Source organism: Momordica charantia, assembly GCF_013281855.1.
Source record: "Momordica charantia cultivar OHB3-1 chromosome 6 unlocalized genomic scaffold, Mcharantia_2.0 BLBB01000006.1, whole genome shotgun sequence".
NCBI lineage: Eukaryota > Viridiplantae > Streptophyta > Magnoliopsida > Cucurbitales > Cucurbitaceae > Momordica > Momordica charantia.
The window spans coordinates 19,671,896-19,685,139 of NW_028275164.1; the positions used below are offsets into that span (position 1 = coordinate 19,671,896).

Here is a 13,244-nt window from a genome sequence, read left to right on the forward strand (position 1 = left end):
GTTTTGTTGTACTTATGCAATTTTTTTTCCTTTAATTTTCTAATTTGGGTACATGGATTCCTTTGTGAGAAGCTTTCTTGTTTTCCCTTTATTTTAGGTTGGTAGCTTTTTTCAAAAGGATTTTTGTGAACATACTCATTTGAGAACTATAGTTTGCCACTTTTGATTTTTGAAGATATATATTTGATACGTTAAATTCAATTATATTATGCTCTTGAAGTTGTTGGATATGGTTGGATATGGATAGTAGGAAGGGAAGTATGAGATGGAAATGTACTCTTCTCATTATACTTTGCTAGTGAAAAGAAATCTAATTATATATTTTTTAAATTTTCCTTCTAAATACTCTTCTCTATTCATAAACAATTGCCTCATAAGAATTTTTTTAAAAAGAATATTAACAAGAAAAAGTAAAACAATACGTTTAAGTTCTGTACCATTTTAATTTTATTTGTTTTACTTTATGGTTTCAATTTCATAAGTTGTAAGGTAACTTTCAATTACATGGATCTGTGTGGGGAGGGTACAATGGAGTAGTCCCTTCAAGGACCAAAGCCTTTAGCTTATTAATAAAGTAACTCTGCTACTCGATGCCTTTCCTTGTCACACCCATGAGATTTTTTCTCCCTTTCGATCCCCAATCGTGATTTTTCATTTTGCTCTCCACTGGTTATTTTTTAAAAGTCAGTGGGACCCACAAACCCATTGGGAAAAGGTAGTCATCTGGTTGCTTTCTTTGATTCATTAGATTGCATTAGAGTTTTGAAAACGTATAATTGGTTAATTTGTTAAGTAAAATGATTTTTCTCATTTCAAATGATTTTGTTCTTGACGAACCCTGCATCGAAACGCAAAAGTTTGTTGGTGCTTTTAATATGTATTATTATAAGTGTATCTGAAGTATATATTACTTTTGCTATTCAATCATAGTCTTTTGTCTGAGCTATTTTTCATCATGCTCCTAATGAGCTTTGGTATGAGCAGATTGATGCATTAGTGCATCGATATATCTGTTGTATGTGGTGATAAATGGAAGTGGATACCGATAGTGAAGGCCATTATTCGTGCCATTGTTTGTGTCAGTTGCATTTTTTAATAATCAAATATAGCCTCTCATGAAGTTACTGAGTTTAGGCACCGCTTTTTTAAAACAAATGGATTTTTATTGTGGTTTTTGTCGTTTTCTACCTTATAAACTATGCAATATTATTGAAATATTTTATGGACTTTCATTATTATGCTATGTCGTATAGATGATTGCATTTGTATAACAACTTACGTTATTTTTAATATGATGTTTGATTTTAATTTACAACTTGCACAATTTTGGATAGGATGTTTGATTAATTTTCAGGAGAGGTCGTTTAAAACTTTTTATACTATAATGTGCTTGGCCATCAAAGAATGTTGTTTAAAACTCTTTCATTTTCCACTATTAGACAATGTTGGTTATTCTTAGCAATGAAATTCTATATCAAATAAGAGACTGCTCTAGGGGTCTTGGTTTTGATTCGATCATATTGATATCAAGCTTTTCTTTTGTTGCTGTTGTTTTTTTTTTTTTTTGTCATTTATCTAGTTGTATTTGATTTCATGTTGGTTATATTTGTCCCTCTTTTATCGTCATTTTAGGCAACCTTTTACTATCTACTGAAAAGTTATGGCTTCTCAACACCTTAGTTTTCGAAGGAGACATGCTTCACAAAATTCTCATTCCAAGAATGCACAGATTTATTGGCAAAGCCTACAATCAAGGCATTGTTGTTGAAAGAACCTTAGACGGTCCATGCTTGAACTTAGTTAACAATCTTTTTTCTTCTTCTTTTACTTTGGGTGAATTTATGTAACTTTATTTTTATTGTGAACTATTGAGTCATTTATTTTGGGATGTAATGAATTATAAAAAAAATTCAGTTCTAAAAGGGATATGATGATATATTTAACCTGCCATATGGTGTTTTTTATGTTTATTCAACTACAAACAAGTTGTTATGTTGTTTACTAAAACTATTCAAACTTTAACGCTGTAAAAATAATTAACCATAATAATTATTGCAATTGAAATAAAGTATAGATATTTATAATAATTTAATATAAAAGCTATTTATACAATCAAGGTTCAAAATGTCGATGTAGATGAAAATGTCTTGATGTTGATGGAAATGTCGAGGTCGCGATTTTACGGACATGTAGATGGACATGTCAATGTTGATCGATATTTGGGGAAAAGTCACGAAAATTGTGAAAAATAATAAAAATTATTTTAATTAGTAAATAAAACTTTAATTGTAGCTTAATTAAGCTATAATTGATCACTTCTAACCATCATATGTAACAATATGAGTAACTTACCTATGAAAATGTCGATGTCGATAGAAATTTCGGATAAGATAATAAAGATTCATGAAAATAATTTGAATTAGTAAATTGAAATCCAATGTTGTTTAATTGTGTTTTATTGATAATTAATAATTTATAACCAAATCTAGTGTTTAAGGGGGAGGGGAGCGCCCCTATAAAACCCCCTCTCCCTGTTTCTTTTCTCATACAAACGGGTTGGGCCTCCTTACGTGGGCTGGGCTAGTTTAGTTTTTCTTTTTTTTTTTAGAATTTACAATAGGTGTCCCTATTTATCATCCAGTTTTGAAAAATGGCTAAATAATATTTGATAATGAAAAATGTCCATTCGTATTTTTCTAACTATTTTGCAGGTTCGATTTTGACATTTCTACCCTTTTTATTTGATTATTATTTTCAATGTCAAATATCCTAACTTCCATCTTCTTTCCTCACTACTAGAAAATTGGGTTTTCGTGACGTTCATGAACAGTAAAATACTGTTCAAAATAAAAATATGCGTCACGAAAGGCAAAAAATGCATTTTTGAGGGAAAAAATGGAGATTTCCAGATATTTGACCTTTCGTGACGTTTTTTAACCGTCTCAAAATGGTGGTCAAAAAGTTGGTTTTTCGTGACGTTTAAAAAATGTCACAAAAGGTTGAGGCGTGTTTTTGTCTGGAAATGACAGAGTGTTCCGAATTTTTTATTTTTTGTGAAGTTTTTTAACCGTCCCAAAATGGTCGTCAAAAAATTGGTTTTTCATGACGTTTAAAAAATGTCACGAAAGGTTGAGGCGCGTTTTTTGTAGGAAATGACGAAGTGTTCCGAATTTTTTACTTTTCGTGACGTTTTTCTAACTGTCACGAAATGGTCATCAAAAAATTGGTTTTCGTGGCGTTTAAAAAACATAGAGAAAAAATAGATAAAAGAAGTAATTAATTAACTTAAGGATGTTTGAAGCTAATTTGATAAAATATACTATTTTTTTTAGGGATCGTTAGAATTTAAGTTAACAAAACATAAAAAAGCTAAAATTTAGGTGGTAGAAATTCCCAAGTAAATTTTGAATCCCATTAAAAATAAATACTATTTTTGTATTTCTATTTCATTTTAAAAGAAAAAATATTTACGAATGGGTAAATTTCAATTATTTTATAGTATTTTTCACCCTAAATGTAACGCCCCACGTTGTCGGATTAGTTTGCTTTTAAGATTTAATTTGTGCTTTTCAGATTTTCCCCTAAGCTGATAATTTAAATCCTTTGATTTTCTAAATTCAGCGTTCTATTTTTGGGTAAGTTAGAATTTAAATTAGAATTTAAATTTAATTTTGTTAAACCAATATAAATTAAGTTAGTGAATTTTACAAAGAGGCTTTTAATCAAGTCTTATGTTTTGGAAATTTAATTTTTCATTTTAGATTTTATTCTTCTGTTTTTAAAATTAAGTTATTCTCTTATATTCTTTCTAAAAAACTTTTTATTTTCATTGAATTTTTAATTTTATGAAGAGATTAGGAGAGGTCTATTCCTCTTAATTTTTTTTAGAACATTAGCCTATTGGTGTTTATCCATGGATTGGTTTAAAAAAGGAAAACAAAATTAAATTGAATCCTAAAACCCATTTCTTCTTCCCCTTCTGTAGCAGCCACCAACCCTCCCCCTCCCCCCCTCTTCTTTTTCCTCTCCAATAGTCCTCGCCAGCGACACCAACAGTGACCCAATCCAGCAGTGACTGCAACGCGTGTTTTGGACGGGTTCTCGACGTCCTCCGGCCTTCGACTCCCAGATCCGGTGCTCCTCCGACTCTCTCTCAGATCCGACGCTCTTGCACAAACCCAGCGGCTGGTGACCCGATTGGTTGGTCTTCAGCGGCGAAGCAGCTCTCCAACAACCCAGATCCGGCGAAGCACGACTTCTTCGGCCAGACCCGATTGGTTGGTATTTTCGTTTGGAGCCCTAAATTTCTCTCCTCTCCCTTTTTCCCGATCTTTTCCCAACAGTCGCACCCCGCACCCCTTCCTCCTAGCTTCCTTCTCCAATGAACGACCTCCTTGTTCAGTTCGAGCCACAGTCCTCGAGGGCGCAACTCTAGCAGCCATGGCGAATCACGTCCGACGATCCACCACCACCAACAACTCTCCAATGGGTTTCGGTTCTACCGGTGGTATTCCTTCGACGATGCCTCCGTTACGAACAGTACCCATGTCAAACAGTACCCAGTACTGAAATGCTTGTTCTAGTTGAAACGTTGTACTTACGCTAAAGATTTTGGCTCTTTTGAAGTTATAGCTGTCCAAATTTCGATAGGGTTTAGGATTAAATTATGGTAGATTACGAAGTTTTATTGTGTATTTGGGTCTTTTGTGAATTAGACCATCATCATGGATGGAATTGTGAAATCTTGGTATTAGTTAATCCTGAATCTTTGAAAAGTGGAGTTCTCCATGAAAATAATAGAGTTGTTGAGTAAGTGTCGCCTGTAAGAGGTGGGAGGAGGAATACAAGTCCATTGGGTAGGGTAGGATCGAGGAACACTAACCCTTCAATGCAGAAGGTTATAAGGACAAAACCACGCAGTTTAGATGAGGAAACACTTGCAACATTTAGTGAAGCAGCATCCGCATGTTCAAATGGAGGAGAGTAAATGGGTGATGTTGCCTGAAGATTTGTTGAATGATATCTTAGCTACATTTTCCCCATTTTTAATCTTTATCATTACCTCTACAAGCCTCAATGTGGTACTATATAGTTAATTGAATTTAATTTGGTACTCTACAAGCCTTAAAGTTACTTGAATTTAATATTCTGTTTTAGATTATTGGATTTGGTTGTCTACTTTGTATTCAAATTTTTGTTAAGTTCCTTGTGGTTATACTATACTGTTTTGTTGGTATTATGATCATTTGTGGAAATTGGAATATGAAGAATTTAGCATCTTCATCCGGTTTCGTGATTTTATTGGAGAAATTTTGCCAATTAGCATCTTCATCTGGTTTAGTGATCTATGGTCCTTTCTTGGAAAGAGTTTTGGTAAGTTTAAATTTCACTTTATACTTTAGTTCAAGGAGCGAATGTTTGAATGTACACCAGTGCATTTATAGGTTGAAGAATGTAGTTTATAGTATTTTGGATATAATTCTAAACTATCATTGTCTCAGATTCATGACTTTGGGAACTCGCCATTTTTTCTATGTCATGTTTTAGGTAGCACAATATTTCCATGGATTGTAACACTACAAGCCTCAGAGTCTTTCATATGTGATGCTCCAAAGCAAGTACAATTTATAAGTTTCCTTAGTTGTATAGTTTTCATTACTTTGGCTAATTAGTTTTTAATATGTGATACTCCAAAGTAAGTTGATATTTTTGTTTATTTTGTTCATGTTATCTTCTTAAGGATCAAATAGTTGTTACTTAATGAAAGATATTAGTTTATGAAATTTGTATGTAAAATGTTGTGAATATTGCTAATCAAACTATGATAGAGAAGAATTGATGTGTGTTGTGGTTGATGAATTATATTAGAGGTGTATTAAGATTTGTGATGGTTAAAATTATGTTGGAGGTGTTATACTCATATTATTTATACTTTTTTACATGTAGTTCAATTTGAAAAAGTCGTATACTTAAGCCGAATTCGATGAGGTACTATGAACCGCATTTGTTACGAACTACATTTAGTTGGGTCGTAGAGATAGTAAATATAGTTTTATTACTTAGCTTTTAATGTGTAAAACCTTGAACATCTATTTCAATATGCACTAGTATGGCCTTTTGTTGGTAGTTTTTCTTATTCTAATTATCATCTTGCATCAGTCTTTGAAGTTAAAACGTTTTAACTTAATGACTCATAGTTTTATATAAACCTTATTCCAATTATGTTCTTTCTATCAGCTGCTTGGACATTAGGTTATATTTAGAAATATTGTTCGGAATGATATTTCTATTGGATATAGGGATCTATATCAAGATCCATGATAAGTTGGAGATAATATTGATCTTCATGAAGGATTACTCTCAATTGTGCAGGTGTAGGTGCATTCTTCTTCTCCCAACTTGTGCATCACTCTCAATTGAAGGTGATGTACATGTACATCTCAAACTCTTGTATTTCACCTCAATAATTCATATTTGTGTTCTTTTTTATTACTAAAGGATGTAGAAGAAATGTACGTAGGTTGGTTTTTGTTTAATCAATTTTGTTGGAATCTGTAATTGCAAAGATTACTATTGTGATAAGCTCCTAGTATGTTTATTTAAGAATGTTTTTGTGTTGGAATCTGTATATACTTTCGTTACGGGATGATTGTACGTTTACAAACCTTATTCATTTATCTAACTTGGGTATTATTTTTTCATTAGCTCTGTCACGATCCCAAAGACATCGACAATTAAGAATGCAACTAATTAATAGATGAGCTTCGTTGTCGGGGTTGGTGTGTAGGGAACATGTTTAATTATGTAATTTTGTAACTTGTGTTTGAGAATACTAGTATATTCTAAATTATTATATTAGCTTCCTTGTTCATGTTTAATATAGTTCAACTTTGTTATTTAATTAATATATTTGCGTGTTTGATCGACAATTTGACTATATGATATTTCTATTACGCGACATTTGCAATCAAAATTAAATACAGTTTCTGTTACTCTTTTTTTATCGTCACAAAATGAAATCATTAGTGATGTTTTTAAACCGTCACAAAAATATTTTTTAGGACGATTATCGACCATCACAAAATATTCTTTTCGTGACGTTTAAAAAACGTCACGAAAGGATGTCACGTGACCTTTCCTCCCTATTCAAGGTCTTTCTGTGACCTTGTATCACCGTCACGAAATCATTTTTTATGATGTTTTATGAATGTCGTGGAAGTCCATGTCTTTCATGACGGTAATTAACCGTCACGTGTGCTAATTTTTGTTACGTTTTTTAAACGTCTTGTATACCTTTCGTGATGGGCGTATATGTGACGGCGTTAAAAACGTCGCGAAAGATTTTTGTGATGTTAAAAAAACGTCACGATAAACTGAATTTCTACTAGTGCCTAGATTCTATCCCTCGTTGATTCTAGTTTTTTTTCTAACCACTATTCTTTAATATATACGCGGGGACAAAACTCACCATAAGACATCACACTAAAGAAGATCATGGAGGGAGACTATCAGAGTTGGGGAGAGGGGAGAAAAGGAGACAGTAGAAATCCGACAAGGAAGAAAGAAGATCTTATTAGGCGAGGGAACAACGGTGGGGCAATGCGGTATAATTGTTCACAAAAATACACCTTATTTCTTACGTTATATGTTCACCTTATTTGTTCACATTTTTTATTCACCGTTTACCGTATTTGTTCCTTCTTCGTTCATCTATTCACCGTATTTGTTCCTCTATTCATCGTATTTGTTATTTGTTCCTCTATTCGTTCGTATTTGATATTTGTTCCTCTGTTCGCCATATTTGTTATTTGTTCCTCTATTCGTCGTATTTGTTATTTGTTCATCTGTTCGCCGTATTTGTTATTTGTTCATATGTTCCATGTTCATCTATTTGTTTTGGGTCTTACTATTTCTGTTTGGGTCTTAGTACTTATGTTTCTAACTACATTGTTTTGGGTCTTAGTATTTGTGTTTCTAATTACATTTTGTTTATTGATTTTTATTATATATTTTTTAAGATTTTTAGTATCATTTTCGATAATGATTTTGTTGTTTAATGAATTATACTTTTTTATAGATTTGTTAGTATAATTATCTGAAAGTTTATTGGGAAAATATTTGAGTTAGATAAGATTTTGAAAATATTTGAATTATTCTACAAAGGTGGTAGACTATAAAAAAGGGAAAATAATATATTTATTTTAAAATCATTTTAGGGAGGGTAATTTCGTAACTAAAAAATTAATAGAGATTTTTCTATTTTTATGTTGGCCATTATTGAAAATTTAAAGTTGTTTGGCCATCTTTTGAAATTGTCTTATTTTAAATGGCTATATCTATTGTTATCTTTTTCTTTTTAACGATATTCTTTAAATATCGTCGAGATGTCGATATTATCGCGACATTTCGAACTCTTGTATGTACAGTAACCCTCTTCGAACCGTACTGGATAGCCACCCATCATACGGATCTCAAACCCAACCAGTGGTGGATCCTGGGAGACAAAGTGATATTTTAATATATCGTCGATGTCGAGCCCTTAGACACGTCCACATGTCCGTCGACGTGTCGACCGACATTTAGAACACTGTATACAATATAATAGCTTAAATAAACAGCTATTGTAAGTTTAAGATAACACAAAATTTTATCTATGATGACTATTTCATAGCACAAGAAAAAAACTATTACATGTTTATTGTAACCCAATTCATTAGTTCTATATATGATATGATAGCACAAAAAAATAGCTATTATAGGTTTAAGATAGCCCAAAAACAGAAATATCTAAACATATAATAGCGTTAAACAAAAACGCTATTAAATGTTAACATGGCAATGTAAATATGCAATAATTTCCTTATGAGCTCTTGAAAAACGCTATCAAAAGTCATGGACTTTTAATAGCATCAGCTGTCAGGGAACTCTCAAAAAACGCTATAAAAAGTCTTTTATAACGTTTTTAGTAAGCTATTGTATCCATTTTTTCTTGTAGTGATTCTACCTTTCTTTCCTTCTAAGCTACTGTTGAAAAACTCTTGGGCACTTCTATTCATCTGCTTCAACCTGGTTGGGGTGGAGAATTTCGCTCTCTAACTCCCTATCTTAAAACTCAAGGTATCACTCATCAACTTTCGTGTCCTTTAACTTCACAACAAAATGAAATAGTAGAACGTAAACATAGACATATCATTGATATGGGATTCACTCTCTTGTCTCAAGCTTCTCTTTCTCTAGAGTTTTGAGATGATGCTTTGTCAATGGCAGTTTACACCATTAATCGGCTTCCTACAAACGTCCTATATCGAATCAATCTAATGGAAAAGTTGTTCGGTACGGAACCTCTCTACTCTTCTCTTAAAAGTCATTGCTTGTCTTTGTTTTCTATGTCTTAGACCTTATAATTCTCACAAATTACAATTTTGTTTGTAACTCCCCGAGTCCCTCAGGTCAGTTAGTCTCGAATCGGGAGATTTTTTATTTAAATTTCAAAGTGAATGTTAATTTAATTTATCGATAATTATCGGGCTCTAACAATCCAATTAAATGAATATTAACCAAGCTTGGTATGTTGGGTCTTGGGTTGAGGGAATGGACTCCTCCTTCTTTGGGCTTGGATGATTGGGCTTAATGGGAAAATTGTTTTAAATCAAAACAAAAGGGGAAGCCCTAACACTTTTCTTTTTATCTTTTCCCTCCCTTTGTTTCTTCCCCATCCCTAGCCGACAGCCCCCCCCCCCCCCCCCAAGCTTCTCCTCCTTCTTCTTGTCCAGCCGGCGGCCTTCTTCTCCGGCGAAGCGGCACAGGAGTCCTCCACGTCGGCGTCGTCCTGCAGCAGCTCGCGGCGGTGCACGACTCCACGGCGGCGACGCGTTCCGAGCAGAACCGGACGCCCGACTGCTGCTACCTCCGGCAACGTGCGCCACCCCCGGCGGGCCTTCTCCACGGCGGCGACGCATTCCGAGCAGAACTGGACAGCGGCGGCAACAGGTCCGACGTCGTTCCTCTGGTGACCCCGCGCCCAGATCTGCGACGCCAGCAAGTTTCTTGACGTTTCCTTTCCTCGGTTTGGTGTTATCCAGCCCCTCCGGCAACGTTAGACGATTACCCACACATAACCGAAGCTTGATTCTTGATACCCACTCCTTACGGCACTGGGTCGGCATTGAACCACCTTCAGTCGGACCCAAATCTATGTTACCCATCAGTTTTTGACATCGTTTCAGCAAGCCTAAGGCCATTCGAAGTCGAATTTTGTAGCTAGAACATCCTCGACGTCGACCCACTTCTAACCCAAGAGGTTTTGGTGTGAGTTAGTAGCTAACAACACACCTAAATTTGGGTTCAATATTATTTAAATGTTTCCAATTGGCTACTAACCTCGAATCGTACTTTTTCCTTGTAGGAAGTGTTTGACAAGCTTAGGAGCTTTAGGACTTTTGGTAGTAAGTAGCACGGGGGCGGGTGCGTGCGTTGATGCTTGTTATTTGGTTGCCGATGTGCTTTTTATGATGCTTAATATTGGTTCTGATACGGGGTTGTGTAATGTAACTCTTGTTTATGTTGTTTTGTATGCCTGGTTAGTGTTGAATATCCGTCGGTGATAATAGTGGGAATTTTGTATTGTTGAACTGCTGAGATCTGTTGTAGAATGATGTATGAATGTAGGGAATGTTCGTTAAGGTGAATTTATTTTGGAAATGTTTGTTGTCTGAATTTGTATGAAGTGTTTGGCGTGTCTCGTGAGTTTTATTATATCTAGTAGTGCTTATGGAATATGGACGTTGGATGTTAAGTGTTTGGATGAATTGTGTTGGGCTCCAATCGTTTGCAAGTTGTTGACTATGCTCTGTTATGACTAAACTCACTGTGGCGTTGTTGTTAAGATTTGATATGTTGTGAAAGCATGTTTGGTTTATTGTTTTGCAATTGGAATGATGTTTATGTTGTGGAAGCATGCTGAATTGTGTTGGTAAGCTGAGAGATGCATTGAAATCATACTAGTGGTGTTGTTGTTGGTGGGAGTTGTGGTGGTTGGTGCTATTAGGAAAGTAGTACGGAAATCTTGGTTGGACACTAGAAATGTTATGTGGAATTAGGAAAGTTATGAAGCGAATGGGTGAGTGTCAGGGCCTCGGGTATAAATGGTCGGGGGCTGATACGTCACTAATTGGGTATCGAGGCCTCAGGTATAAATGGTCGGGGGTCGATACGCCAATATTGGATAAAGATGAGCGTCGGGGCCTCGGGTATAAATGGTCGGGGGTCGATGCGAGGAGCCTTTTGAAAGGAGAACTATTGGGGCCTTGGGTACAAATGGTCAAGGGCCAATAGATTGTAAGACATCGGGGCCTCGGGTATAAATGGTCGAGGGTCGATGCACTAGGTGTCGGGGCTTTGGGTATAAAAGGTCAGGGGCCGACATTACCAAGAGAATGGTTTCAAAGAGCTCGAATATCTGAGGTGAGCATAGTTTATTTGAGGTGTTAGGGAACCAGGTGGACGGTAATTGTTTTTATATGATTGTGGTTAGCATCGGGTCTTATAGAGCATGTTTATGGATGAATGTATAATGTGTTAGTAGAGCATGTCTATGGTTGTTCGCATACTGTAATGATAGAGCATGACGGTGTATGTTTCCTTTATGGTTATGAGCATGATGTTGGTGTGTGCTTGGTGAGGGCTACTTACGGAGTATATTGTATATACTCACCCCCCTTCTACAATGATTGTTTCAGGTGAAGGACTCGAGGGTGACCATGGTGATGGGACAGAGGAGACCTGACAAGCGAGGACTATAGGCTGCTTAGTTTTTCTTATTTAGTCTAATTCTTTTGTTAGGGCCTTATGTTGTGGCCAATAAACGGTTTATGTACCTTTGAATAATTGGGAGATTTTTCCCTTGTTGGTAGTTATGCTTCGGGTTAGGTGCCTATTTGAGCTTTATTCCATTTGTTTAGATTCATTTAGATTGAATAATAAACTTGCCTCGTGAAGTAGTTCACGAATGTTGTTGCATGTTTTTTTTTATGAGATTGGTTTATCGTTAATTTGATGAGGTTTGGAGCTTGATTTTATAAGTTCATGTGCATAGGAAGTTGGCAGGTTGTAATCGGGGTTAAAACTGATTAGTTGGGTAGTTCATGTGACCTAGAGGTGTGTGGAAATTGTTGGGTCGTTACATTGTTCCTCACCTTGTTTGTTTCTTGGTTATAGCAATATGCTTAAAGGCTATAAATGTTTAGACAATTCTGGTCTTCTGTATATTTCACGAAATGTTCATTTTGATGAACACTCCTTTCCTATTGCAAAAGGTACTTCTTTACCTCTTTCTTCTCAAAATTCAGCTACTAATAATCAGATTGTTTCAAATTCATTACCGATTATTTTACCTGCTGCTTCATTATCTCATATACCTCTCCTACAGCCTGGCTACTGCTACACAACCTAGTCCATAGTCTGCTACCTCTCTAATACCTAATACATCAAACACACTTTCTCATGACTCTTCCCATGTACATGACCCCTACTTTGTACATACCACGTCAGCAAACACCTCTTTATCTTCTAAATCCTCTCAGACGACCATCCCACAGTTCCCAATATTTCCTCTCCCACCATTTCTCCTCAACCATCTTCACAAATCCTTACTGCTATAACGTCCCACGTTCTCTGACTCGTTTATTTTAAGAATTAAAATTGTGCCTTTGGATTTTCCCTAAGTTGATAATTTGATCTCTTGAATCTTCCAATTCTAGCATTCTAATTTGTTGGATTTAAAGGTGTGAAAGAAAGTGTAATTTAAAGAAACTTATTCACATATACGTTGTGAATATGTTTGTGGTTTTGTTTCTTTTAATTTTGGAGTTATTTATTTAAATGGAAAAGTTGTTTCTTTATTTTGTTAATTTGTAACTTTATACATGTTAAAGTTACCTATGTAAAATATGCAAAAAAGTTACATATGAGTTTAATTTTGTGTAATAAGTTACATGTTTGGACAACTATATATAATTGTGGTTTTGTTCATTTTGAGATATCCAAGCATACCACAATTGGGTATTTTCCTCCTCCCACAAGAATTCTCTCTTCTTTTGAGTTGTTTTTCTTGTTTATGTTGAGAGCAAGTATCTAAGAGTTCTGCTAGATCCAAGTAGTTCGAGGTTGCAATTCTACCGGAATTAGTCGTTGTATCCTGCTGAGACGATCGCTGTAGTCTGCTAGCAACTTGTGCAGAGCGAATA

The 13,244-nt window shown here is 35.0% G+C and overlaps 2 long non-coding RNA genes across 6 annotated transcripts; both read left to right on the top strand.

Moving 5' to 3' along the window:
• Positions 1-3,869: 3,869 nt before the first annotated feature.
• Positions 3,870-6,649, top strand: LOC111022240 (uncharacterized). 5 transcript variants are annotated; one of them, XR_015791711.1, is made up of 4 exons: positions 3,952-4,277; positions 5,548-5,618; positions 5,947-5,988; positions 6,373-6,649. It is a non-coding gene; the product is annotated as an uncharacterized LOC111022240 (long non-coding RNA). The 5 variants fall into 5 exon arrangements; XR_002602939.2 differs by lacking the exon at positions 5,947-5,988 and having other exon boundaries at positions 3,953-4,277; XR_015791714.1 differs by lacking the exon at positions 5,947-5,988 and having other exon boundaries at positions 3,953-4,277; positions 5,548-5,614.
• A 1,460-nt stretch (positions 6,650-8,109) lies between these two features.
• On the top strand, positions 8,110-12,080 carry LOC148210879 (uncharacterized). The gene is made up of 3 exons (XR_015791715.1): positions 8,110-10,308; positions 10,406-10,464; positions 11,739-12,080. It is a non-coding gene; the product is annotated as an uncharacterized LOC148210879 (long non-coding RNA).
• The last annotated feature ends 1,164 nt before the right edge of the window (positions 12,081-13,244 follow it).